Source organism: Pleurodeles waltl, chromosome 2_1 (genome assembly GCF_031143425.1).
Source record: "Pleurodeles waltl isolate 20211129_DDA chromosome 2_1, aPleWal1.hap1.20221129, whole genome shotgun sequence".
NCBI classification, from domain to species: Eukaryota; Metazoa; Chordata; class Amphibia; order Caudata; family Salamandridae; genus Pleurodeles; species Pleurodeles waltl.
In genome coordinates this window covers 290,342,177-290,370,084 of record NC_090438.1, presented here as the reverse complement: position 1 = coordinate 290,370,084, position 27,908 = coordinate 290,342,177, and the positions used below count along the sequence as shown (strand labels likewise).

The following is a 27,908-nucleotide window of genomic DNA, read 5'->3' as shown; positions in this document are numbered from 1 at the left end:
TTGCACTGCTTAGGGTCCCCTCCAGAGGTTTTACATGGTACAGGATGGTGGGTGTCTGAGGCTGTAAGCGTTACGCTGTCAGAGTGTCCAAGCCCCTGCACATAGGTAGTTACTGTAGACCTGTTCGCAGTACTGGGCATAGCCTTTATTACTGTTGATGCGGTGTAGGTAAGAGCTGTACCAGGGCCATAACCGTTGTCTGTAGAGACGATGCACAGTTTGTCCTGGTGTCCTGCGATGTTCACGGATGCGGCTGGTGCCATGGGTTTTTAAGGGTCCCATTGTTGACCTTAAAAGATGCCGCTGTCCGCTTAGCCTGATGGCCGACTCCTCCAGAGCTCTTTTGTGATGACTCTAGGATTGTGAAGATAACAAAATACATATTAGATGTTGTTATAGCCTTTATACCCCGGTGGTGAAAGAGGTTTGAGACACACTAAGGATTTAATTCATCTGACTCTACAGTTTCTAAAAACTCACCTGTTGTGTTCCATTGTGAGGGACATTTCTTAATAGGTGGACCTTCCTTAGATGCTTGGGACTTCCTTTTGCAGACCGTCTTTTTCTCCTACCACATTCAGGGTCGTTACCACGGGAGTCGCTTGTACCGCCTGGGGGCCTGGATAGAAAAAAATAAAATGTTACATTTACAATATAATACACAGACTATACAAGTTCTCTGACAGTTTCTTCGATGCTGTGTTTATGGGGGCTTTTTAGGTTTTCATGACGTTTACACAAGGACTCCTTTTATTTATGTGAAAAACTGCATCCTGAGCCATTGTGATTGTGCTCGGACCGTCTTGAGCCTGGAGGATTTATTGCAGAGCCCCAACAGCAAACTGTAGTTCTGCATCATAACCTGTAAAAGCACACAAACACATAGGAAACCATTAAAGATAAAATAAAAAAATAACAATCATGACATTTTTGTTTAGAACGGCCGATGATCCACATCTCTGATATACCTTGTTGCACTGCATCCATTTCCTCTGGGGACAATGCAGGCTCTTGGGGATCCTACATACAAAAGAGACAAAATTGACTTTAAGCATAACTAATTTTATGTTACATGCATAACCCACTCATAAAATCACACAAAAAGTTGTACAACAAAACAAAAGTCTCTCAAGATGCAATCTGATAAGCCCCCATGCTCTGAAGGTACAATACACAAAGCCAATTGTTCACATTTTCTCAACAACCATACACTATTTATTAAAAAAGTCCACAGGGCGGCACTCCTGAGCAACATAAGCTCTAGGATTCTCTCTATAAGGTATTATTTATATAATTCCAAGTGCTCCACAGCCTTATTTTACTCATATTACAATGCCGCCTTTGGTCATTATAATTTTGTATAATTACACTAATTATAAAAATGTATACCTCCACACAATTTAAAAACATTACAGTTCATTGAATATATACTTGTACAATAGAATGGAAGCCAGATCCTAGGATCCACAACATGTTTTTGTCCTAGCCCTCCAATGCTCTGAACCATGAGTGGGGGTGGAGCTCAAACTAAACTCCAGCCTACAGGGTGGACCAGATAGGCTGAGCAAGACACAGTCTTTTTGGATAATTGCAGGCTGTGGAGGCAGGATGTGGGGTCCCGTCGTTCTCAGCAGCACCCCAGGACAACAGGCCCCTGACCTAAGGTGAGTGGATGGGGGTTTGTGGGCTTGAGCATGCTGTTGAATGCCTCCACCATCGATAAGTTGTATGGTTGGGGCTGGGGGTTCACAGGGCAGAGGACACAGAGCACACATGGAAACACACACACAGTGTGCTCTATGTCCTCTGCCCTGTAGCCCCCAGTAATTGCTTGTTTAGTTGTTTTGTTTTTGTCATTGTTGTTTTTTTATTTAATTATTATTATATTTTTTTTCATTTTATTCTGTTTTAATAAAAAAAAATTCTTTTTACTGCTGACAGATTGACCTCTGGGGGCCCCCAAGCCTCGTGCTCAGGCCCCAACCTTATTTGATACTATAAGGGCCTGAGGGCTCAAGCATGCGAGGCTCGGTCCTGAGGGCCCGCACCTCACGCCATCCATGTCTTTTCAGCCACCATATTATGGCAGGAGGCCTCGCACAACACTAGACCCGCTCTAATCTCAAGGGGGCTGGAGGGTGTCTAACGCTGTGCGAGGCCTCCAGCCACCATATGGTGGCAGGAGGCCTGCTCTCAGAGGCCACGGGGGAAACCTCCGTGGCCAGTCTGAAGGTTTAATAACAGAGACTGCTGAGCGTGTTGCAGCTCGGCAATCTCTGTTATCAAACCTTCAGACATGCTCTCAGAAGCCACGGGGTGTCCCCCGTGGCCTTTGAAACCGAGATGATAAATAGCTAGACCAGATCTGTTCTCAGAGGCTGCGCGGCCTCTGAGAACAGATCTGTTCTGCTGATAATGGAGTCTCCGAGCCGCACAGCACTCGGAGACCCTTGTTATTAACTTAACATCTCGGCTCTCAGAGATCGCAGGGTCTCTGAGAGCATGGCTGTTAAGTTAATAACGAGGGTCGCACCCGGGGACCCCAGTTATTAACTTAACACATATGCTCTCAGAGCCCACGCTGTCTCTGAGAGCGTGGTTGTTAAGTTAATAACTGGGGTCTCCCAGCACTGTGCTCCTCGGGGGACCTCTGTATTTAATTTATAAATCAAAACGCACAGCTGCCCAAATCCGCCCTCTTAAACACGCGGCTGCTGCAATTAAATGTGCGAACACTGAATACTGAGGCCATCGCGCCCCTCTTCATTCCACCCAACCTCCTTCAGCTCACTCATGCAGCTTTCTGCTTTCTCCCATTGTAACGCTTTTTCGTTTTTCTCTTCACCTGCCTTTCCCATAAGTGTCTTTTGCTATCAGAAAATGTTTGAGGCATTAGAATAAGTGCAGACCCTCAAAAATAAATAGAAAAATAGGTGCAAATGCTTAGCACCAGAACCAGCAAGTACAAGTTAAGCATGGCCTCCACCCCCAAAATAAGTGCAGCCCCTCAAAAAATACATGCAAATGCTCAGCACCAGTACCACCAAGTACAAATTAAGCATTGCTTCTACCCACAAAAATAAGTGGAGACCCTCAAAAATACGTGCAAATGCCCAGCACCAGAACCAGCATGTACAAATTAAGCATGGCCTCCACCCCCAAAATAAGTGCAGCCCCTCAAAAATACATGCAAATACTCAGCACCAGTACCACCAAGAACAAATTAAGCATTGCCTCTACCCTCAAAAATAAGTGGAGACCCTCAAAAATGCCTGTACATGCCCAGCAACAGAACCAGCAAGTATAAATTGAGCATTGCCTCCACCCCCAAAATAAGTGCAGCCCCTCAAAAATACATGCAAATGCCCAGCACCAGAACTAGCAGGTACACGTTAAGCATTGTCTCCACCCCCAAAATAGGTGCAGCCCCTCAAAAATATATGCAAATGCTCAACACCAGAACCACCAGGTACAAATTAAGTATTGCCTCTACCCTCAAAAATAAGTGCAGGCCCTCAAAAATAAGTGCAAATGCCCGGAACCGGAACCAGCAAGTACAAATTAAGCATTGCCTCCACCCCCAAAATAAGTGCAGTCCCTCAAGAATACATGCAAACGCTCAACACCAGAACCACCAAGTACAAATTAAGCATTGCCTCCACCCTCAAAAATAAGTGCAGACCCTCAAAAATACGTGCAAATGCTCAGCACCAGAACCAACATGTACAAATTAAGCACTGCCCCCACCCCTAAAATAAGTGCAGCCCCTCACAAATACATGCAAATGAGAGGTATCTTGACAATTTTTATTATTTCCAGAAGACTGCATGTACATAAAAAGTTTCAGCATGTGCTTTAAAATAGTTTGCTTCCTCAGTTAACCCCTCACACCGCCCCTTAGGCTGCCCCTCTCCTCTGGGGTCCTGAGGCTGTGATGACCCCCAAAGCGCTTAAAGTGCAGGACATCCCTTTACACCAACCTTTGAGGTACTGGCCACTTAGGGTGCTGAGGGATGGGCACCCATAGCCCATTTTATCATAATTAGAACACATTGAGCGGACCATAAAAAGTATAATAATAATAATAATAATAAATACATTTAATAAAAAAAAAACACTCTTAGATAATAGTATTCAAGTACATAGGACATCTTATGCTCTGTGTGGCCTAGGGAAATGGGGGGGTCTAGAGACAGCAGCAATTTGGGATTACATGACAAAATATACAAACAACCCATGGTTATTTACCTTCAGTAGAAGCTGGTTTGCGCTACCAGTTTGCACTCTGCCCTTCATATTTTTATCCTTAATGGTCTGGGGTAGCCCTGCTCTCCGCAAACCTCACTTCACCGCTCACAAAAAGAGTCTTGGGAGATAGTTGTGTGTATGGTCCCTATGGGGGCTTTTTATACTTGCTGTGCCAAGCTAATTATGCATAGGTATTACACTTTCATAACACTACACTAGGGGGCTACCATTTTCCACATTCACAGCTGTTATCATGTATGGGTCACCCTGACTTGCAGAAAACACAGGTTGAAAGTTTGCTGTTTGACGTAAGCAGTGACAACTGGGCCAGATAAGATACTAGGAGTGGTGGTCAGCAACTCCCCTACAAACTACTTATCGGCCTGAAGACCCCACGGGGCCGGTTAGGCCACACTTATCTTCCCCTTACACACAGTTAACCCCCTTAGGTAACTGTGACTTGTGTTTTTAAAGGCCATGCTCTATGTCCTCATACACCCTGCTTGGCCCTTTCTGTGCCTGGGGGCTTCAAGATTATTATTATTATTATTATTTATTTTTTTAAAGGTCACCATCGTACATTCCATCTAGTTCATGCAAGGGTCTGGGGATGGTGGGTGGGGGCTCTGTACTTCCACCGCTCCTCCCTCTGAGGAGGCACATAGCAGCCCAGCCCCTCTTTTTGGATTAGCCAGCAGTGTGGCTGTTTGGCCTTACACTCCCAATGTGCTGCCCTGAGAGGATGCCCTCAAGCAGCCACTTGGGCCTGAATGTCTAACATGTCCAGACCTGTACTATTACACCATGAAACAAGTTGCACACCAGCACAGCCCTCATTTTACACAGCCCATAGATCTAGACACAGGGCCTAGGACCCTGCCACATAACTAACACGTGACCCTCTGATGTCACAAACCACGTGACTCACCTACACCTATGTCAGTGCCTACGTCAGCACGGGGCGGGGGCACACACGTCACCACCTATGTCATTGCCTACATCTTTTCCTACGTCAGCGCGGGGAGGGGCACCTTCCTCTCCTACTAATTACATTCATAAATAAAAATGTCCTGAAATATTATTTATATAGCTAAAGAACTGTGATAATTAATCATGACAAACTTTGACAATGCAGTGTTCAAATGTTTAAATGTATATCCACAAACAACAGCTTCTTGAAATTCCAAAGAAGACAGATGTCTCTGGGTCATTCCAGTGTCACGTTGTGGCACACAGCCTCCAGTCGCTCCTGTGGTCTAGATCCCTTCTAACATCTCTCCGTCACTGCATGCACAGATTTCTTTCACGGGTCCAGGCTGCCAGCAGCTCTTGGAGCCCAAATCACTCCATTTTTCTTGCTCAGGATTACAACCAGTAGCAATGGTCCAGACCCCCTCCTCATTGAACATTCTGGTTGCCACAGTTCCCCTGAAAAAAAACAAGTCCTCCCTGGTCACGGATCATCAAACACTCCAAGAGCCTGCACACATACCGCTTCCCATGCAGCTTCCCATGCTCAGGCCATTGGCCTCCACCAAGCACTTCCACTATTGGTACAGGCTCACAAAATGGGCAGATTCCTCTCTAGAATCAATAAAGTACCAGGAATTCTAGTGAGAAAGGAAATAACTACTGACCCCTCAATGTACATGCTATCATGCATTAGACTTCAACATGTACATCAACCTGTATTCTGGTAAAGGAGTTTACATAAGGACACCCCTACATTATCATTAACCCAAATGCCTCTATTTGGTAGCCTCTAAACAGGAAGTGGCACGGTATGAACTGCTGAAACACACAAAAAGGAGGCAGAAGTTAGACTTTGCACCCAATATCTAAAAGTTAAAACATTCTGAACTATAACAGCCACTAGAACGATGAATGCTATTGTCCTTGTGTGAGAAATGGGATTATTATTTCCGGTGGCCAGCTGCCTATTTTAAGGAATAATCACAACTCGTGTCAGGGTGAACCCTTAAAGTCACTAAATTAACCTGATCTCAACCCTCTGGAAGCTATGGCACAGGGCAGACAGACTTAACCTAGGGCGATGTGTAAAGTATTTTTGCAGTACCAAAACAGAAATAAAGTCAAAACACCATGCAATAAAAATCCCAAACCACATTATAACAACCGAGAACAATTTAAAGAAGGAAATGGCACCAAAACAAAAAAAATCCAATAAGGTAAACCAAAGATGTGAATTTTTAAAAATGTAATTGAAGAAAGCACCAAAAGGCACAAAGTATCAACGGTAGGCAATGGTCACAGTAAGTCGAGGCAAGCTTTAAGGCTAACTATGATGGATCCCTAGTCGCATATACCAAATATATTGGTCCCGGTGAAAATCTAGAAGTCAAAAAGATTGAAAAAGGTAAAAAGTCCCAATTCAAAAAGGGACTCTGTCATTTTTTGAAGAAAAATCTACTCTGACCTGGACAAGGCTGTAGTTGTATCTGTCATTGTGAAACTGAAGGCCGAAGCAGATTGGTCTCCCTGACTCTGGCCTTTTTGCGATTTCAGGGAGAAAAAGTTTTTAAGGCTCAATGTAGAAAATAACTTTGTCAGCTTTTTTTCAGACGTGCTGGATCCTTTAGGAAGGCAAATCTGAAACTGAACCTGACGCCTTAGAACTGCTGGTCGAGCAATTTTGGCAGTAGGTCCCCTTAGCTTCAGAGCTCTGCGGCAAAAGTTTTCAAAAGTATCAAAATTTCTTCTTGGTACTCAAACAACCACAGAAATACACTTTGTAGGCCCCAGGTCCTCAGTAAAGGCACTTCATGACTGCTAATGGTGCCTTTCAAAAATTAGCAGTACTAGTATTTTAATTTACACTCTGGCTTTCTATATAGGACAACTAGGCCTGCCACAGTGAAAATAGTTGTTTGGGCCTTGTCACTACAGGGGCATGCTAATATTATATTGATTGTCTACCTGTTCCATTTTTTAATTCCATGCACCCTCCCTTGTGGGCTACAAGGCCTACCTAAGGGTGGTTTACTAATACTTAAAAGAGAGGGCTTAATCTGTCAAATATTATTATTTTGACGAGTCGCACTGCAGGTTTTACACTGCATCAGCTGGGTAACACAGACCATGTTTGCACTGCCACTGAAGTGAATAGCACAAGTGCTGCAGTCAACTATTGGCAGTTAACTTTCAGACCCTGGGAGGATGTTGTACTCTATATACTAGGGGCTTACAGGCAAGGTAAAGGCGCCAGTCAGGAATAGGTCAATTCAAGCCTGCTTCACCATGTGTAAAGGGGGAGCACAGGCACTTTACTCCTTGTTAGCAGGGGTAAAGTGCACAGAGTTCTAAAGCCAGCACACATGGTATCCATGCATAAAAAGCAAATTTCCTACACCAGGTATTTGCCAATGTAGGCTTCCCTAAGGAAGTTCATCTACGGTTCAACCAAAAACCTTTCAGGTTTCAGAAAAGAAAAAACACCTCTCAGAGATAAAAGCAGTCCCAGATTTAAACATTTTATTTGTTACAAATTACAAATACAAATGAAACCAGAAAATGTTTGGATGAATTGGACTGCACTGTCTCCAGAGTTGAATTTAAACATTTTCTTTCTACATATGAAACTGAAACCAGAAAGGTTTTTGGTTGAACTGTAGATGAACTGTATAACCCTTTCTCAAAGAGATGATTTATGGCCCAAGCTGTGGGCTCCTTGTATTTCTCCAAACCAGCAGAGATTTCTGCAGAAGCCTGTGTAAATAGAAACACACAGTTAAATACAATGAAATGTTGTACAACCATAAATTCACTAGAAACAAACACACAGTTGCACTTCCTCTCCTCCCTCTTCACCCAGCACATGCAATGAAAAGGCTGTTTTTCAGTGAAATAGAATGCAGGACTCTCCCATAACTCTGATTGGCTGTTGCCAACCAATCAGTGTGAAGGTGTGTTTCACAAAACAATAAATGTGTTGGCATGACTGAGGGATGAGGAGTAGGGATGATGGAGAAGGTATGGAAAGTAGGAATGATGGAAGATGGAGAAGTATGGATGAGAAGCAGAGATGAGGGATGAGAAGTAGGAATGGTGGAAAAGAAGTATGGATGAGAAGCAGGGATGAGGGATGAGAAGTAAGGATCATGGAAGAGAAGTAATGATGATGGATGAGAAGTAGGGATGATGTATGAAGATGAGAAGTAGGGATAATGGATGAGATGTAGGGATGATGTATGATGGATAAGAAGTGTAGATGATGGATGGGAAGTACAGATGATGGATGAGAAGTAGGGATGATGGCTGAGAAGTAGGGATGATGGATGAATAGTAGGGATGAGAAGCAGGAATGAGGGATGAGAAGTAGGGATGATGTATGATATATGAAAAGTAGGGATGATGGTTGAGAAGTAGGGATGATGTATGATGGATGAAAAGTTGGGATGATGGAAGAGAAGCATGTATGATGGATCAGAAGTAGGGATGATGGATATGAAGCAGTTATGATGTATGATGGATGAGAAGTAGGGATGATGGATCAGAAGTGGGGATGATGTATGATGGAAGAGATGCAGGGATGATGGATGAGAAGTAGGGATGATATATGATGGATGAAAAGTAGGGATGATGAATGAGAAGTAGGGAAGATGTATGATGGAAGAGAAGTAGGGATGATGGATGAGAAGCAGGGATGAGAAGTAGGCATGAGAAGTGAGGAATGAGGATGTCCTAAAATGCTGTATGCCCTTTCACCTATTTATTATCTCTGTGACAAACTGTTAACTGTTGAAATGCAGATTTCAACAGTGGCAGGCATCATCATTAAACAATTTGAGGAAGCGGCAAACACTTCACCTTGCATGGCAAGTAACTGCTGCATAATAAAAACATACTAAAGCAAACATAAAACAACACATTTGTACAAACCACAGTTAAATGCAACTTTGAAACGTAACAGGATTTTAAAACAGAAACAAACGGAGATCAAATCCCGGGCCCCGGGCTCTTTTCGACATCAGACAGACAAGCAATCCATCCATAGGTTTCTTTACTGTGGAGTTACTCTATAGCAAGCAGCCACATAACGCAATGAATATGATGAAAGATGAATTGAAGCAGCAATCTTCAACCATCCGTACTGGCCTACGATCAAGCCCTAAGTAACAGAATGGTTAGAGAATGGTGCTAAGCACATCATTATTGAACAATCTGTCATGACAAAAACAACTCAGCTAACAGATTTACGGCACAAGGGAAATTTGATCTACAGAGTCCATTACTAACCCACTGAATGCCGAACAAACTCTACATAATTGTCTAAAATATTGGTACAGACTGGGGGACCTAACTCTAGCCTTCTGTGAGCAGTAGACTCTGGTCTTGAACAATAGGACTCAGAACATTAAATTCACTTATTGCCCAGACTTCACCAATACAAAGAGGGACCAGTAGAGGTTGCTTGAAGAGCACATTGATTCTTTTAGGAATCTCCCTGCTGAACACTCAAAATATGGGGCGTGTTATGTACTGCCCCAGCAACGATTATCTGTCCTAGGGCATACCTATTTCTAAAGACTTGCAATCAAGAGGTACAGACTGAAATAGGCATGATGCCATACTTAAGCATTATTGTAGTCTTTGAGTGAGTGGTACTCCCCTATTACAATCAGAACCAATCTAGTTAAGTGGATTTGCTTCTCTGTTGTCATTCATAACTAGTGTCTCGCATTTCAACACAAATCCCATGCCCAGAGAGGGCCATCTTATTTACAGGATTTAACATTCACAATACTTTTTTACTCTGACTTCATGGAGGGCTCTTGGCCAAACCTTCGTTATCACCAGGATTAAGAGTATGTTGAGGGTCCATTTTAGTTTGCCTGGGTACAGGAGTTTAGCTTGGCTTTGACTTGCAGGCCTGTGCCCTGTTACCTGGATAACATGCTGTTTTATTATTCGCTTTTACCCATTTTAACATTGCTTGCATTTTATTAAAAAAAAAATTATTCCATAAAAAGTCTGCCAGGCTGCCACCTTTAATGTATGTGTTTTGGTGAGGTGCCCCTATAGAGTCTGAAGGATTGGGCCGACAGCTGTCAATTGGTGTAGGAGTGACTCAGTCGCCTATTAGCAAAGGTGCTGTCGCCCCTAATCTGGCAGTCTCATAGAGAAATGAGAGTCCTTACGACAAGTAAAACTACTTTTGTATTTCAAATATTCTGGCATTTGAAGGGGTGGGTAATAAGCAAGGCTGTACACGCCGTACTGGGCATCGGGCAGTTCCCCGGGAGGCTGGAAGGTTGGGTGGCCAGTTTTGTTACTGGGGGACGGTTTTCTAGCAGTGCAGCAGTTTTAAAAGCACCTGTTCCAGAGTCCCTTGTGCATCTAGCAGTTTTTAAACAACACTAAAAATATAAAGATAACTGGTAAATAATGTATCTGTTGGAGAGAGATCGGAGTTTTGTCTAGAGGCAGTTTTGACTTATCTAGGGTAGTGCAGAGGGTCAATATGCCTGCTGCAAAGAATGTGTACCATGCAGATCACAGAACATTATTTTATATTGATGTAGTTTAAATTTTAGTAATGTCCCTCATGTTCACAAAAGACATCAATACCTGACAGTTCATACCTTATGTTAATCAAAGTACTAATGGTCTCAATGTAGAAATTGCACTGACACATTTTATAAATGTGCATTTATTTACACTGTGGAGTTACTCATAGGCGGTATTTGAAATAAATCAAATGTTAGAAGGACTAAACTGATAATATAATGTAATTTAGACTCCAGACTAGCACAATGTATTGAAAAGATATTGAATTTCTAATGACTGATGAATTTAAAATACTTGCAAAAATGTAAGAAATGTAATTCCCCATTATACTTAATGAAATGCATTAACAAAATCTTTTGCCCTTTTAAAGCGAATGTAACACACATATTAATGAAGTATTATTAATGTTCAACTTATAAGTTTGCATATGACGGATTTTATTAAACGTAATAACCAAATGTATTGCTATAATTCTCTTGCGGTAGCCCTAAGTGAGGCCTCTTACACTTGCATTTAGTGACTGTTTAGGAAATGCTGATTAATTCCTTAAAGTGAGTTTTCTTTCAGACTTTGTTCCCATGATACTAGCTTTTGGTAATATGCCCCTATTGTTTAGACATAGAGAGAAATTGTAGCAGTGTCTTTGAGTATGGTACATCGTGGAACATGGGCTGCTAGTGTATACAATTGTTTCAAACTTGAGTGGAGTCAAACAGATGGAATATGTTTCCTTGACAGACCTGGGAAGATTTATGGATGTTTAAGTTTGGAGTCTTATGATCAATTTCTATCGCATGATGCCACTTCAAAGTAAAATGGATTGCTACCTTTGGCGAATCTGAATTCCATATGAACTTTGAAATATTGATGACCAGTTGAACTTGGTCACTTTGGTTCTAAGATGAGAAGCTGAGCATCTGTTCCTCAACTCTGTATGCTGTGCCCCTTGGAGAGGTATCTTCTTGTCTGCCTTTGCTCCTTTGAGATGACCCTTTGAGACTTAGGCCCTGATTTATACTTTTTTTGCGCCGCATTACCGCCATTTTTCGACACAAAAGTGGCACAAACTTACAAAATACATTTAAATTTTACAATGTACAAATGTATTTTGTAATTTTGCGCCACTTTTGCATCAAAAAATGGCGGCAATGCGGCACGAAAAAAATATATATCAGGGCCTTAGACCCTTTCTTCCACTACCCTTCAGAAGACTCTTGATCGAGCTTCAGACATGATGATGCTTTCCCTTTATACTTATCTTTTACCCATCTAGCTAGTAGTTTGCAGTCCAAGATTGTCTTTTTCCAAATAATTTTTGTCCTTTTTGCACATTTTGGGGGTCATTACAACATTAGCAGTAAAAGCTGCATACCGCCATGCAGAAGACCGCCAACACACCGCCGCGGCCGCGGAATTCCGCCACAGTCATTATGACCCAAAGGCCGGAATCTGCCAAAATCTAGACACCCACACAAGTCCGCCACACCAAAGGTCAGTGATAAACTGATGATAACAAATCCTCCACCGCCATGCCAACAGGAATACGCCCACACTATCACGACCCACGAATCCACGCGGCGGTCTTTCAACCGCGGTATTCCATTGGCGGTACACACCGCTGCGCTCAAAATACACACACATTTACAAAACACAGCCACATTGGACAATTCCAAATACACACACCTGATACACATACACACACCACTCCCACACATCCAATACAATATAAAACACACACCCACATCACCCACAAACGACCACAATTGCGACTGAAGGCCACAGAGAGACACCACCATCTACAAACGAGCATCCACAGGCACTCAACACCATCACCCACATAGCATCCATGCACTTCACACAACACACCTCTAAAATCACCCCACATATCACAACACACACCACCCCACACATCACCCACACCACCCCATGGCATTGCAAAGACACCCCAGGTTCTCTGAGGAGGAGCTCAGGGTCATGGTGGAGAAAATCATCCGGGTAGAGCCACAGCTATTCGGATCACAGGTGCAGCACACCTTCATAGCTAGGAAGGTGGAGCTATGGCGAAGAATAGTGGACAGGGTCAACGCAGTGGGACAGCACCCAAGAAATAGGGATGACATCAGGAAGAGGTTGAACGACCTCAGGGGAAGGTGCGTTCCGTGGTCTCAAGACACCACATCGTGGTACAGAGGACTGGCGGCGGACCCCCACCTCCTCCCCCACAACTAACAATATGGGAGGAGTAGGTCTTGGTTATTCTGCATCCTGAGGGCCTCGCAGGAGTAGCTGGAGGAATGGACTCTGGTAAGTCAAATCTTTACTATTACATCCTCCACCCTACCTGCATGCCATCACATAACCTCACCCTCGTCCTCACCCCCATCACTCCTACTCCTCACACATGTCCCAGTATCACAAACCACCCATCCCAACACCAAGCCCTGCATGCAACCAAAGCATGGACACCCATCACCTATGCATGGCCACTGCACATACCCATACACCCCCCTAAACCATCATCACACAAGGTCCTACACAGGAATGCAAGCACTGGGCTACACAGCCACCCACCCATTGCACACCATGGCACATACAGATGCAATAATCATGCCTTTACACCCCTGCAGGACCCCTACCCAACGTCACCGGACAGGAGGGTCCAGATATGTCCACTCCACCCACAGAAGAGGCCCACAGTGATGACAGCAGCTCTGTCCAACTGGATCTAGATGACCAGCCCGGCCCATCTGGGACCCAGGGACAGTCGGTTCCACTCACACTGGCACAGGCCACTACAGAGATTACCCCCTCTGGAAACACCAGCACAGCACCCACCCAACGGGCCCATGCCTCTGTCCCCAGGACACGTCAATCAGCAGTGTGTCCACCACTACAGGGAACCCAGGCTAACCCACCACCCCAACAACACCAGGGACCTGGGGGCAGTGGTAGTGGGCACACAGTTCAGGGGACAGAGGCCCAGGAACACAGGGGAACTGGGAGGGCTGCTGTGCGACAAGGGGAGGACAGGCCCAGGGAACCCACTCTCCACGAGGCCCTCTCCAACATCATGGGAGCCTACCACCATTCCCAGGAGAGAATGGCAACGGTACTGGCCAAGTTAAAGAAGACCCAGCGGCTGCAGGAGGAACAGTATTTGGGCTTCAGGGAGGAACTCAGATCCATTAATTCCACCCTGGGCACCATTGTAGGGGTGCTGAAGGAACTCCTCAACACCAGGATGGACACTGTGGCACAACAAGGGGCCCCTGACACTAGCCTGGAAGATGAACTGCCCACCACCTCTGCCGGCGCTAGTGGACAGGAGGCACCACCACAGGACCACCACACCAGCACCCCACCCCCTGCAGAGGGAGAACCACCCCGCAAACGGTCCCTGAGATCCAGGACAAAGACAGAGAACAATGCCAAGACCCCTGCCAAGAAATGAGACCACCCTGATTGTCATCCTTTTGTCCCACCTTGTCACCCTGTCCATCCTTAAACTGCCCCAGCTCCACTTCCTGTGCCACTTTGGACAATGCACCTGTGAGACTAATAGACTGGACTCTGCCGTGGACATTCCTCCACCATCACCCCTCACTATTTTACAACACCCTCCAATATTGAGCACTTAAATAAACACCCTTAAAGCACAAAACAATCAGGAGTCTATCTGATTTTGAAATAGTGTATTAGCAATTACAGTGGCAAAATGCTCTTTCAAATGTAATGTCAACATACCTATGTCACACAGCTCTAGTCCATGAGGAAACAAAGCAGATGTCACACTGTGGGACCCACATCTGTGAAATCGTAAGGGAAAGTGACAACTCAGTGACCATACACTGGGTGAAAATGACAGACAGATGAGAGGTAGTGGATTAAAATCAGATGTAGCAGGCAGTGTTGTCTTCTTACCTGTGTCTCACTGGAAGTATTGCAGGATCATCGTGTTCCTATTGTCGATGTCCTCTTCTTCTGCTTCCTCGTCTTCACTGTCCACAGGCTCCACAGCTGCCACAACACCTCCATTTGGACCATCCTCCTGCAGAAAAGGCACCTGTCATCGCAAAGCTAAGTTGTGAAGCATACAACAGGCCACGATGATCTGGCACACCTTCTTTGGTGAGTAGAATAGGGAACCACCTGTCATATGGAGGCACCGGAACCTGGCCTTTAGGAGGCCGAAGGTCCGCTCTATAATCCTCCTAGTTTGCCAATGGGCCTCATTGTAGCATTCCTCTGCCCTTGTCCTGGGATTTCTCACTAGGGTCAGTAGCCATGACAGGTTGGGGTAACCAGAGTCACCTGCAAATGGCGAGGGACAACTGTTAGACACACACTGACACATAAAGACATCCACAGACCCAGACAACTATTCCCACTGATTTGAGTCCAGGTGCCCACCTAATAGCCACACCCGGTGCCTCTGGAGTTGCCCCATCACATAAGCGATGCTGCTATTCCGCAGGATGTAAGCGTCATGCACTGAGCCAGGGAATTTGGCATTAACATGGGAGATGTACTGGTCTGCCAAACACACCATCTGCACATTCATCAAATGGTAACTCTTCCGGTTTCTGTACACCTGTTCACTCCTGCCGGGGGGTACCAAGGCCACATGTGTCCCATCAATGGCACCTATGATGTTGGGGATATGTCCCAGGGCATAGAAGTCACCTTTCACTGTAGGCAAATCCTCCACCTGAGGGAAATCGATGTAGCTCCGCATGTGTTTCAGCAGGGCAGACAACACTCTTGACAACACGTTGGAAAACATTGGCTGGGACATCCCTGATGCTATGGCCACTGTTGTTTGAAATGACCCACTTGCTAGGAAATGGAGTACTGACAGCACCTGCACTTGAGGGGGGATTCCTGTGGGATGGCGGATAGCTGACATCAGGTCTGGCTCCAACTGGGCACACAGTTCCTGGATTGTGGCACGATCAAGCCTGTAGGTGATGATCACATGTCTTTCCTCCATTGTCGATAGGTCCACCAGCGGTCTGTACACCGGAGGATGCCGCCATCTCCTCACATGCCCCAGCGGACGGTGCCTATGGAGGAGAACCGCGAGCAGAGAGTCAACCAACTCTGAGGTACGTAAACACAGCTTACTCTAAAAATATTCATAAATCGAAATTTGCCTGTATGAGTGGTTAGGCAGGGCCTAGGTATGTGTGAGGCAGTCAAAAATAATGCCATGTGGGCCCCTGAAATGGCGGCTGCCTGACCTGTAAAGTGGGACAGGGGGATATGAGGTAACTGCGCTGGCGTTGTACACCGTCGTGGTAGGCGATCGAAGACGTGGCGCAATTCTGCATTGATTAACATTGGGCCCTATGGGTCCCAGGAGCCAATGACGATATACGCCGGCGGTGATGGTACGCACTGCCGCGGACGTGACCGCCATTTTCTATCTGTTCAATCACTCGATACCTGATCTTCGACAGGAGAGGACCTACACTGCTAGTGCTGCTGTGACCTCAGTCTGGAAGAGACAATGGCTCGTGTGTCTGGGGAAAGGGCCCCTGCCTTCAGCATGGAGGAGTTGGAGAAACTCGTGGATGGGGTCCTCCCCCAGTACACGCTACTCTACGGTCCTCCAGACAAACAGGTAAGTACACTGTGAGCATGCTGTATGGGCAATGCCTGTGTGGAGTGGGGTGGATGAAAGATAGGGGGGGGTGAGAATGAGGCGTGCATGAAACGACGGTGAGCGCATGTGCGTCATGGCAAGGGTAGGGATGCGGGCCAATGACTGTGACGTGCAGTTGGTAATTAATTCTCTTTTCCCCTGTACAATTCCTGTAGGTCAGCGCCCACCAGAAGAAAGACATCTGGCGTGCCATCGCCAAGGAAGTCTGGACCCTGGGGGTCTACCACAGACGGAGCACCCACTGCCGGAAAAGATGGGAGGACATTCGCCACTGGAGCAAGAAGACGGCGGAGGCCGAGCTGGGGATGGCCTCCCAACGTGGGAGGGGTGCCCGTCGCACCATGACCCCCCTGATGTTCAGGATCCTGGCGGTGGCGTATCCGGACTTGGATGGGCACTTGAGGGCATCACAGCAGACACAAGGGGGTGAGTACACTCTCATTCTGCTGATTCAGTGCGCAGTGGAGGTGTCTGGGTGGGGGAGGTGGGCTGTGGATTCCCCTAGGCCAGGGCGAGTTTGCTAGTTAAGTTCCCTTCTTCAGGCAGGCCCTGTGGCACCCCACCCCACCTGTGTACAGTGACAACCACACCTAGTCAGGCTCCTGTGACATCCATGTGTGCAGAAATCAGCCACAGCCTTGTAAGCCATGTCCCAGGGATTGAATAGTGGATCCCAAGTGCGCGGCGTAGTGCAGAGGGCTTCTGTGTCTGTCGTGTCCACCAATGGTAGCGGTATTGCATGCACTGAACATGTTTTTCTTCTGTCTTCCCCCACCTTTTTGTGGTCTTCCTGTACTTGTGTGCATTAGCATCATCAGGCGGAGGAGCAGTGGCACCAGAGCAGGAGGGAGCTGCCTCCCACACGGCCCTGGAGGGCGACACTACGGACTCTGAATTCACCAGTGGGACGGAGGGCGAGGGGAGCTCCACGGCAGGGACAGGAGCTGACACGAGCGAGACGGACTCCTCCTCTGATGGGAGCTCCCTTGCGGTGGCAGCCCCATCTGTGCCCCCCGCATCTACAGGTACAGCCGTTACCCCCCCACCAGCACCGCCCTCCCATCAGCCCCTCAGCCTTTGTTCCGTGCCCGCTCACCCAGGAGGGTGGGCATTACCTTCGCCCCAGGCACCTCAGGCCCTGCCCCTGTCACCCCTGCTGCCCTCAGTGAGGAGGCCATTGACCTCCTCAGGTCCCTCACTGTTGGGCAGTCTACCATTTTGAATGCTATCCAGGGTGTAGAGAGGCAGGTGCAACAAACCAATGCATTCCTGGAGGGCATTCACTCTGGTCAGGCAGCCCTTCAGCGAGCTTTACAAACTCTGGCCTCAGCACTGATGGCAGCCATTGTCCCTGTCTCTAGCCTCCCTCCTCCAACTGCCTCCACCCAGACCCATACCCCTGTACCTCAGCCTATCCCAAGCACACCATCAGATCAGCATGCACACACCTCAACACACAAGGAAAGCTCTGGTAAACATAAGCACCACACATCCCACAGGCACTCACGCACGCATCACACACATGCAGACACACCAACATCCACTGCCTCCACTGTGTCCCCCTCCTCCTCGTCTCCCTCCTCTCTCCCATCCTCAGCCACTACGTCCATCACCAGCACACCCACCACCACACCCCGCTCACATGCACTTACCACCCCCACTTCCATTCACACATCCCCTGTGTCCTCTCTCAGTGTGTCTGTGAAGCCACCTCCCAAGGTACACAAACGCAGCCACACACCCACCCAACAGCCATCCACCTCACGACAGCCTCCAGCCCATGCACCTTCACCCAAAGTCACCAAACGTACACCGCCTACAACCACTACCTCTTCCTCCACTCCCAAACCCCCTCCAGCTACCCGTCCCAGTGTTCCTAAGAAACTTTTCCTGGCCAGCCTTGACCTCTTTCCATCACCTCCCCCACCCCGTCAGTTTCCTAGGGCCCGACTCTCCAGATCCCAACCTAGCACCTCAGCCACAACATCGGCGGAACCAGTGGTGCCAGTAGTCACCGGATTATGGATTGCACCAGGCAGCAGGGCAGGCAGTGTGGCAAGGAGCCAGAGCATGGACAGTCCCCCACCTGTCAAGCATAAAAGGTTGGACAGTGCCCGGCAGGAGAAGGGAAAGAAACCAGCCACCAAAGCCGCTCCCAGGGGTACAGTTGGGAGTGTGGAGACAGCTGCGACACCATCCAAGGGGGTAAAGGGGCACAGTAAAACTGTCAAGTCTGGGAAGATCAGCACGGCAGACAAGACCGCCACCAGCCCCGCTGCCCAGGAAGCGACCACCAGCAGCAGCCCCGCTGCCACACACACTGCCCAGGAAGCGACCGTCAGCAGCAGCCCCACTGCCCAGGAAGAGACACCAGTAGCCCCGCTGCCACAGACAGGACAGCCAGCAGCCACACACTGCCCAGGAAGCAACCGCCAGCAGCAGCCCCGCAGCCCAGGAAGCAACCGCCAGCAGCAGCCCCGCTGCCACAGACAGGACCGCCAACAGCTGAACCACTGCCCAGGACACCGCCGCCTGCAGTCCCGCAGGGCAGAACAAGACCGCCAGCAGCTGAACCGCTGCCCAGGACACTGCCGCCAGCAGCCCCGCAGGGCAGAACAAGACCGCCACCAGCTGAACCGCTGCCCAGGACACCGCCGCCACAAGCACCGCTGCCAAGGACACCGCCACAAGCACCGCTGCCCAGGACACCGCTGCCAGCAGCCCCGCAGGGCAGAACAACACCCCCAGCAGCTGAACCACTGCCTAGGACACCGCCGCCACAAGCACCGCTGCCAAGGACACCGCCACAAGCACCGCTGCGCAGGACACCGCCGCCAGCAGCCCCGCAGGCCAGTCAGCGCAAATGATTCCAACGCTACTGAGTCCGCCATGGGCAGGATGAAGCACTCTGGGCACAAGGCCCCCTCCAGAACCAGTAGAGAGATACATCCACTATCTCTGTCCTTGGCAGGATGAAGCACTCTGGGCACAAGGCCTCCTCCAGAACCAGTGGAGAGATACATCCACTACCTCAGTCCTTGGCAGGATGAAGCACTCTGGGCACAAGGCCCCCTCCAGAACCAGTGGAGAGATACATCCACTATCTCTGTCCTTGGCAGGATGAAGCACTCTGGGCACAAGGCCCCCTCCAGAACCAGTGTAGTATCACATCCACTACCTAAGTCCTTGGCAGGATGAAGCACTCTGGGCACAAGGCCCCCTCCAGAACAAGTGGTGACTGTTATCCACTTGAGAGACTGTGGCTTTGCACTCCCCAGGATTGAACAGTGGGCAAACCACCCACTGTAGAGACTTGAGAGACTGTGGCTTTGCACTGCCCAGGATTGAACAGTGGGCAAACCACCCACTGTAGAGACTTGAGAGACTGTGGCTTGACACTCCCCAGGAATGAACAGTGGGCAACCCACCCACTGTAGAGACGTGAGAGACTGTGGCTTTGCACTCCCCAGGATTGAACAGTGGGCAAACCACCCACTGTAGAGACTTGTGAGACTGTGGCTTTGCACTCCTCAGGATACATCAATGGGCATGGAGCCCCCTCGTGGATCTGGTGTCGTGCACTCAACCGGCTGAGGTGCCCCCCCTTCCCTTCCCCCTGAGGTGCCTGTTTTATTTCTATCTGATGCCCCTGCAGTGTTCTCTCCATTTTGATCAGGTATTGAGTGTGGGCCTCGCCCATGCCTTTTGGGCCCAGTGATCCACGGACTATGATGGTGGGATCCCTTGTGTAGGAAGTTGGCTCTGTATGTACTATTTCAAAGTAAGAAATAGCATGCACAGAGTCCAAGGGTTTCCCTTAGAGGTAAGATAGTGGCAAAAAGAGATAATTCTAATGCTCTATTTTGTGGTAGTGTGGTCGAGCAGTAGGCTTTTCAGAGGGTAGTGTTAAGCATTTGTTGTACATACACACAGGCAATAAATGAGGCACACACACTCAAAGACAATTCCAGGTTTTTGTATAGAAAAATATATTTTCTTAGTTTATTTTCAGAACCACAGGTTCAAGATTTACAAACAATACTTTAAATGAAAGGTATTTCACTCAGGTATCTTAGGAACTTTGAATCAACACAATAGCATGTACAGTTGTGACAAAAAATGTCAATAAGTTATTTTAAAATTTGACACTGCAAAATTCAACCGTTTCTGAGGGTGGTAAGTATTTGTTAGTTTGTCAGGTAAGTAAAGCACTTACAGATTTCAAAGTTAGGTCCAAGGTAGCCCACCGTTGGGGGTTCAGGGCAACCCCAAAGTTACCACACCAGCAGCTCAGGGCCGGTCAGGTGCAGAGGTCAAAGTGGTGCCCAAAACACATAGGCTTCAATGTAGAAGGGCGTACCCAAGTTCCAGTCTGTCAGCTGGTAAGTACCCGCGACTTCGGAGGGCAGACCAGGGGGGGTTTGTAGGGCACCGGGGGGGGACACAAGTCAGCACAAAAAGTACACCCTCAGCAGCACAGGGACGGCCGGGTGCAGAGTGCAAACAGGCGTCGGGTTTGCAATAGGGTTCAATGGGAGACCCAGGGGTCTCTTCAGCGATGCAGGCAGGCAAGGGGGGGGGCTCCTCAGGGTAGCCACCACCTGGGCAAGGGAGAAGGCCACCTTGGGGTCGCTCTTGCACTGGAGGTCGGATCCTTCAGGTCCTGGAGGCTGCGGGTGCAGTGTGTTTCCCAGGCGTCAGGTTCTTTGAAGCAGGCAGTCGCGGTCAGGGGGAGCCTCTGGATTCCCTCTGCATGTGTCACTGGGGGGGCTTAGGAGGGTCAACTCCTACTACTCACAGGGTCGCAGTCGCCAGGGAGTCCTCCCTGTAGTGTTGGTTCTCCGCAGGTCGAGCCAGGGGCGTCAGGTGCAGAGTGGAAAGTCTCACGCTTCCGGCGGGAAACGTGTGATCTTTAAAAGTTGCTTCTTTGTTGCAAATTTGCAGTCTTTGTGGAACAGGGCCACTGTCCTCGGGAGTTCTTGGTCCTTTTAGATGCAGGGTAGTCGTCTGAGGCTTCAGAGGTCGCTGGACCCTGGGGGACGTGTCGCTGTTGCAGTTTTTCTCGAAGTGGGGAGACAGGCCGGTAGGGCTGGGGCCAAAGCAGTTGGTGTCTCTGTCTTCTCTGCAGGGCTTCAGGTCAGCAGTCCTTCTTCATCTTCAGGTTGCAGGAATCTATCTTCCTATGTTCTGGGGGCCCCTAAATACTCGATTTAGGTAGGTCTGGGAGGATAGTAGCCAATGGCTACTAGCCCTGAGGGTGGCTACACCCTCTTTGTGCCTCCTCCCGGTGGGGAGGGGTCACATCCCTAATCCTATTGGGGGAATCCTCCATCTGCAAGATGGTGGATTTTTGAAAGTCAGAGTCACCTCAGCTCAGGACACCTTAGGGGTTGTCCTGACTGGCCAGTGACTCTTCCTTGTTTTTCTTATTATCTCCTCCGGCCTAGCCGCCAAAAGTGGGGCTGTGGCCAGAGGGGGCGGGCATCTCCACTAGCTGGGATGCCCTGTGGCGCAGTAACAAAGGGGGTGAGCCTTTGAGGCTCACCGCCAGGTGTTACAGTTCCTGCAGGGGGAGGTGAGAAGCACCTCCACCCAATACAGGCTTTGTTCCTGGCCACAGAGTGACAAAGGCACTCTCCCCATGTGGCCAGCAACATGTCTGGTGTGTGGCAGGCTGGTAAAACTAGTCAGCCCACACTGGAAGTCGGGTATGTTTTCAGGGGGCATCTCTAAGATGCCCTCTGGGTGTATTTCACAATAAAATGTACACTGGCATCAGTGTGCATTTATTGTGCTGAGAAGTTTGATACCAAACTTCCCAGTTTTTTTTTGTGTAGCCATTATGGTGCTGTGGAGTTCGTGTTTGACAGACTCCCAGACCATATACTTTAATGGCTACCCTGCACTTACAATGTCTAAGGTTTTGCTTAGACACTGTAGGGGCATAGTGCTCATGCACTTATGCCCTCACCTATGGTATAGTGCACCCTGCCTTAGGGCTGTAAGTCCTGCTAGAGGGGTGACTTATCTATGCCATAGGCAGTGTGAGGTTGTCATGGCACCCTGAGGGGAGTGCCATGTCGACTTAGTCATTTTCTCCCCACCATCACACACAAGCTGGCAAGCAGTGTGTCTGTGCTGAGTGAGGGGTCCCCAGGGTGCTTAGAGACCTTCCCTTGCATCAGGGCCAGTGGTACCAGGGATACCAGTAACAAGGGTCTTACATGGATGCCAGGTTATAAGAATTGTGGAGAAAAAGGTACAGGTTAGGGAAAGAACACTGGTGCTGGGGTCTGGTTAGCAGGCCTCAGCACACTTTCAAATCATAACTTGGCATCAGCAAAATCAAAAAGTTGGGGGTAACCATGCCAAGGAGGCATTTCCTTACACCTTGGACTTGTGTTCTTGGTGTATATAATTGTATATAGTATAAATGTATATATTTGTACATATTTTTGATTCATGTCTTTGAATATATCACAATTATTCGACTAATTTCCTTTTGTTCTTGCATTCTTCCAAGGGGGGTTGGGGGGCGTAACTGTGATGTATCAACATGTACTTGTGTGTGTGTTGTCGTGGGTGAGGGTGGGGGTTGGGGTTTTGCATGTTGTGTGTGTGTGTGTCTCAGTTTGTTCCCTCCCCTGTGTCGTAGGTGCAGTACTCACAGTTGTCTTCGCCGCCGGTGTTCGTGCTCCTGGTAGAGGAGCAGGAAGATAAAGGCTGGCAGAATTTGGAGCTCTGGTTCCATGGCGTCCTGGTTCCTCGTGGAGTGTGTAGAGGTGAGCGTTTTCCCTTCGAAGTCCTGTTTCCGCCGTGATTTTGTTCACGGTGAATCCGCCCTGGAAAAGGTGGCGGATTTGTGGGTTGTAATAGTGTGGGCGGTACATTGTCCTCCGCCTGTCTGTTGGCGATTACCGCCACGTGTTTGTTTGTACCGCCGTGGCGGTCGGAGTGTGAAAGTGTCTGGCTATGTTGGCGGTTTCTGCCACGGTCGTAATTCCATTTTTTTTACTGCCGACTTGTTGGCGGTTTTACCGCCACTTTAACACTGACCCCCAGGGTTGTAATGACCACCTTTGTCTTTTACCCACATGTGTTCCACCCCACACATGTTTTTCCCTGATTTGGCCAACTAAAGGGTTACCCCTGTGGCCAACTAAATTAGAAAACTGCTAAATTGAATTGATTGATGATTACAAGTTCTGAGCAATGCTTAATTTCTGTATCTCAGATATTTTTGTTGATGATATGTGAATCCTGAGGGCACATGGAGGATCTGTATCGACCAGAGTGAGAATTGCCTGTCAAGTTTCACTTGTTGTGTAATTGTGAAAGCTACAGTCAGAAAGTGTATCTCTGTACAGCTTTGAAGTGTTTGAATTCCTACCCATAGTGTGCAGACAGGTTGCTGGCTTTTGCTCGCAATATTCTGCATTAGGTGTGTGTGAGCGATTGTGAGCGAGACAATTGCGAAGCGACTGCAATGCTGAAAGAGAGTTTGACATAATTCTGTGCTATGCTGGTATAGGTCGGTTGGTATGAAGCCACGCTGGTATTGATGGACATTGCCGCATTTCTATTAGCTGAATACATTGAGAGTAAAGTATTTTAGGATTTAAATTACTGATTTGTGATTAAGAGAATGTATAGACGTTCCACCCAAAGGAACTCCAGGTCATTATGTGTCGTCTGTCAAAAATGTAATGTGTTTGTATGGCTTGAACAGTGGTAAGAAAGAAAGTATTTCCCCATTATTTAACTTTTAATAAAAAAATTCTAGATAATTTGAGGCGATTAATGTATGACATGAAGCTTCCTCCAAGACCTGCACAGTTTGAAGCCCTTAGTCTTTGGGAGTTCACAGCACTAGAGAAAATGACAATCAAGTATGAGAACAGAATGCAGAAAGCAATTAAGACACTTTCAGAAGCTAAATAGGATGCAGAACAGAAAATGTGGAGTGCAAAGGTGATTGAGGATGTCAGAATGTTTCCAGCTATTTCAAATGGAGAAGGTAAAAGCACTAAACCAAAGACTAGAAAGAACACAGAAAAGGCAGAACAGACAAGAGAAGCTGAGAATAAAAAGATAGAACCATATGGCAGTGATTCAGGTTATGGGTTTATAAATCATATCCTGATGAATCGCCCTCCTATGTGTCACTCAGTTGAGGTAGGAGCGAGAAGCGAAGCAGGACAAAATGTAACCCTGAGTGTGCCAACTGCTCCAGTTGCATAGATCCCAAATCAGATAGTGCCAGGTACACCTGCAAATTCAGTGACACAAGTCCTCGTAATGTATCCACCAGTTCCGACTGTTAACACAGTACAGCCCCTAAGTTCAGCTGTAAATCAAGTCTTAACAAGTCCTAATGTGAGTCGATTTGATTCAATACTTTATTCGGCTTATACAAAAGAACCATAAAAGTACATAAAACATACATTAAAAACATTGTAATACAAGACCACTTAGCAAACATAAAACATATACAAATAGATCCATAAAATGCTTGTTAAAATTAAATAAATAAATACATATGCCATCATAACTGCATAATCAATACAGAGGTCTAATATCCAAGTACCTACCAATTCATAATACCTTTCCTCACACTAATGGCCTTCGATATATAAAGTGCAACATTAAAAGCACACAGAGGAGTCATTCAATGCAAGCAAATAATTCAGAACAGATTTATAATATCTAATGTTCTGGGCAACAAAAATAGTTTTATGATAAAACTGCCTATACAGCAGATAAAAATTACTCACACCCTCACATGGGCACAAGGTCATATCAGGGGGACAGGACTTCATTTTGGGAAAAGCCACCAAACGGTGCACAGTGTCAAAACTAAATCTTGTCAGAACAAAACAATGCTGCATATTAGTAACATAAGACAGGTAACTTTATCGGCCCCCCTCTAAGGAAAAGGACATATCAAAAGTAATTGTTGGTTTCATAATTTCAGTGCCCAATCCCCTTTCCTCTCTATACTGAAAAAAGTAAAGTTCTCCCTAATATCCTTCTTGGCAAAAGATAAAACCTGGAAAGGATCTGACTATGCTGAGACTTTAAATAATGTTCTGAAAGAGGAATTAATATAAGCTAACCACGGGATACATGAAACAATATCCAGAGTTAGACAATCTGAGATGATTGATTTAGCAAAGCTATTTTCTTCTTTCACCCATACAGAGAACCATCACAGCGTGGATCTGGTCACAAAGACATCGTCCATTTACTGTAAGCCTACCCCCTGATGTGCAGTCACATTGGAGGCTGAAGCAGATAGATAAAGTAGATGTTTTAGAAAGCTATTTTGCTCGACTTGCAGTGCTGTTCCAGAGGTATAACCACAGAGACCAGCACCACAGGTGGCAATTGCCACCCCTCTCATTAACAGGTTGGTTATCGAGTTCATTTGAAAACCTAAAAATCTCATAAGAATTTCTACTCAATTTCGCCCTAGCAGCCAAAACCTGTTGTGTCCAGGATCCATTACCAGACAATATAACCCCTAAATAACTGAAGGAGTTTACATTAGTAATTGGGGTATTATCAATAAAAAAGTTCTAACTTTTTTGGGCTTAAGCCCTCATACCATTGTGATTTTTTTAGATTCATTGATCACCAGTCTTTTAGAAGTTATAAAATCCCTAAATGCACTCATCAGTTTCTGCAGACCAACTAGAGCCATACAAAGCAGAACGGCATTGTCAGCATATAACAACTCCGGTATAGGCTGCCCTGTGACACAGGGGTCATCAGCCAGCAAGGGCTGTAAAAAACTATCTACCCCATTGATAAGAAGTGAGAACAGTAGAGGAGCTAAGACACAACCTTATCGAATTCCCCTCCCCACTTTAAAACTGGGTGAACATTCCCCCTGTGGACCAAAACAAACTTTGCTTGATAAATTCTCATATAAACATGCGAGAAAAAATATGATTATCCTGGGGGCACCGAGTGAAAGCAATGATGGCAAGAGTATAGAATGATCAACTACGTCAAATGCGCTGCTTATATCTGCAAAACACAGATCTTAAGAACCACTTTTAGCTCTAGTGTATTTCCCGATCAGTAGGTTAAGATTAACACATTGTTCTATGGTCCATAGGCCCTTTCTAAAACCATACTGAACTGGGGATAGAATAGCGTTCTCTTCAATACAACCAAGCTCATCGCCTTCACAGAGGAATCCAACAAAGAGATTGGTCAGTAATTTTTAGGATTAGCTTTATCTTCCTTTTTGTACATAGGAACAATAAGAGGTCTACCCCAAGAGGGTGGGATTGGACCGACAGCAGCTACATTAAACAACCTTGTAAAAAATAGGCCCCAACTGATCACCACCGCTTTAAATACATCTACCAGGACCCCATCGGGTCCAGGTGCCTTTCCCCCAGCATAATCACGCAGGGCCAATAGGACCTCGTTGATGGAAATAGCGAGAGGGAGGGGATTCCGGCAATACGTAACCTCCTCTCCATCATCTCCCCAGTCCCGGGTGCTTAGCTCCAACATTTTGGAAAAATGTACTACCCAGGTATCACAAGAGACAAACGAGCAGAACGCAGGAAATAAATCATTTTTTCAAAAATTGTGCATTAACTGTGTCCCAAAATAACTTTTTATCGTTCATTTCCACAGCTAAAGTCAATTTTGACCACGCCTCTTCCCTCAATATTTCTTTCCTATTCTCAAGGGACTGCCTATACCTTGCTCGAAGGGACTTAATTGGCGTGATATCCCTGGGGGAACTACACAGGGCCAGTTTCAGACAACGAAGGGCCTCAGTACACTCATGATCAAACCAGCCCCTTTTTTTTGTTTTACTTCGGCAGCATTTGGTGAACGAGTCAGGAATGTCTTGATAGAGTGGATAATATGGTCGAAGATATCCAGTAACATAGACGGGCACTTCAACTTGTAGGCAATAGCTTATTAATGAAGTTTCTAGTAACAATCTTGTGTAATATACTGTTTGGATCGAAGCCTGTCCACTTACTACGCACTCCACAAGGCCTACTGAATAATACAAATGAAAGGGGCAAGTACACTTACTTGCCTGCCTCTGAAAGACCAACCTATAGCAAGTCCAAACGTGAAATGGTGGTATACCAAGTAGCCAAAGACACGACAGACTGTGGCATGGGAAAAAAGGCCAGGGCCAAGAGAGCAGGCCCAGCCCAGTCTTGTCTGGCTGTGGACAGGCACAGAGGGGCCCGCTCTTGCCCTGGTTTTTGCCCAGGTGTGCGTCCAGGCACATTCCGTGCAGTGGGGGCCCAGGGAGCCTCAAGTACTGCTACATGTGTGGCGCTCCTGCATCACTCACCTCCTGCACGGAGAAAGGTCCCCTGGATCTTGCAGTCCAGACTCATCTGCTTCCTCCATTAAAACACGCGTCCCACACAGCAGTGGCCCAGGGAGCCTCAAGTACTTCCGCAATCATGGCACTGCT

The 27,908-nt window shown here is 47.1% G+C and overlaps 1 long non-coding RNA gene across 1 annotated transcript; it reads right to left on the bottom strand.

The window, feature by feature from the left end:
• LOC138258740 (uncharacterized) lies at nucleotides 1–27,872 on the bottom strand. Its single transcript, XR_011198542.1, has 4 exons — nucleotides 27,783–27,872; nucleotides 969–1,020; nucleotides 481–862; nucleotides 1–354 (listed from the first exon to the last, which is right to left on the bottom strand). It is a non-coding gene; the product is annotated as an uncharacterized lncRNA (long non-coding RNA).
• Between the last annotated feature and the right edge of the window lie 36 nt (nucleotides 27,873–27,908).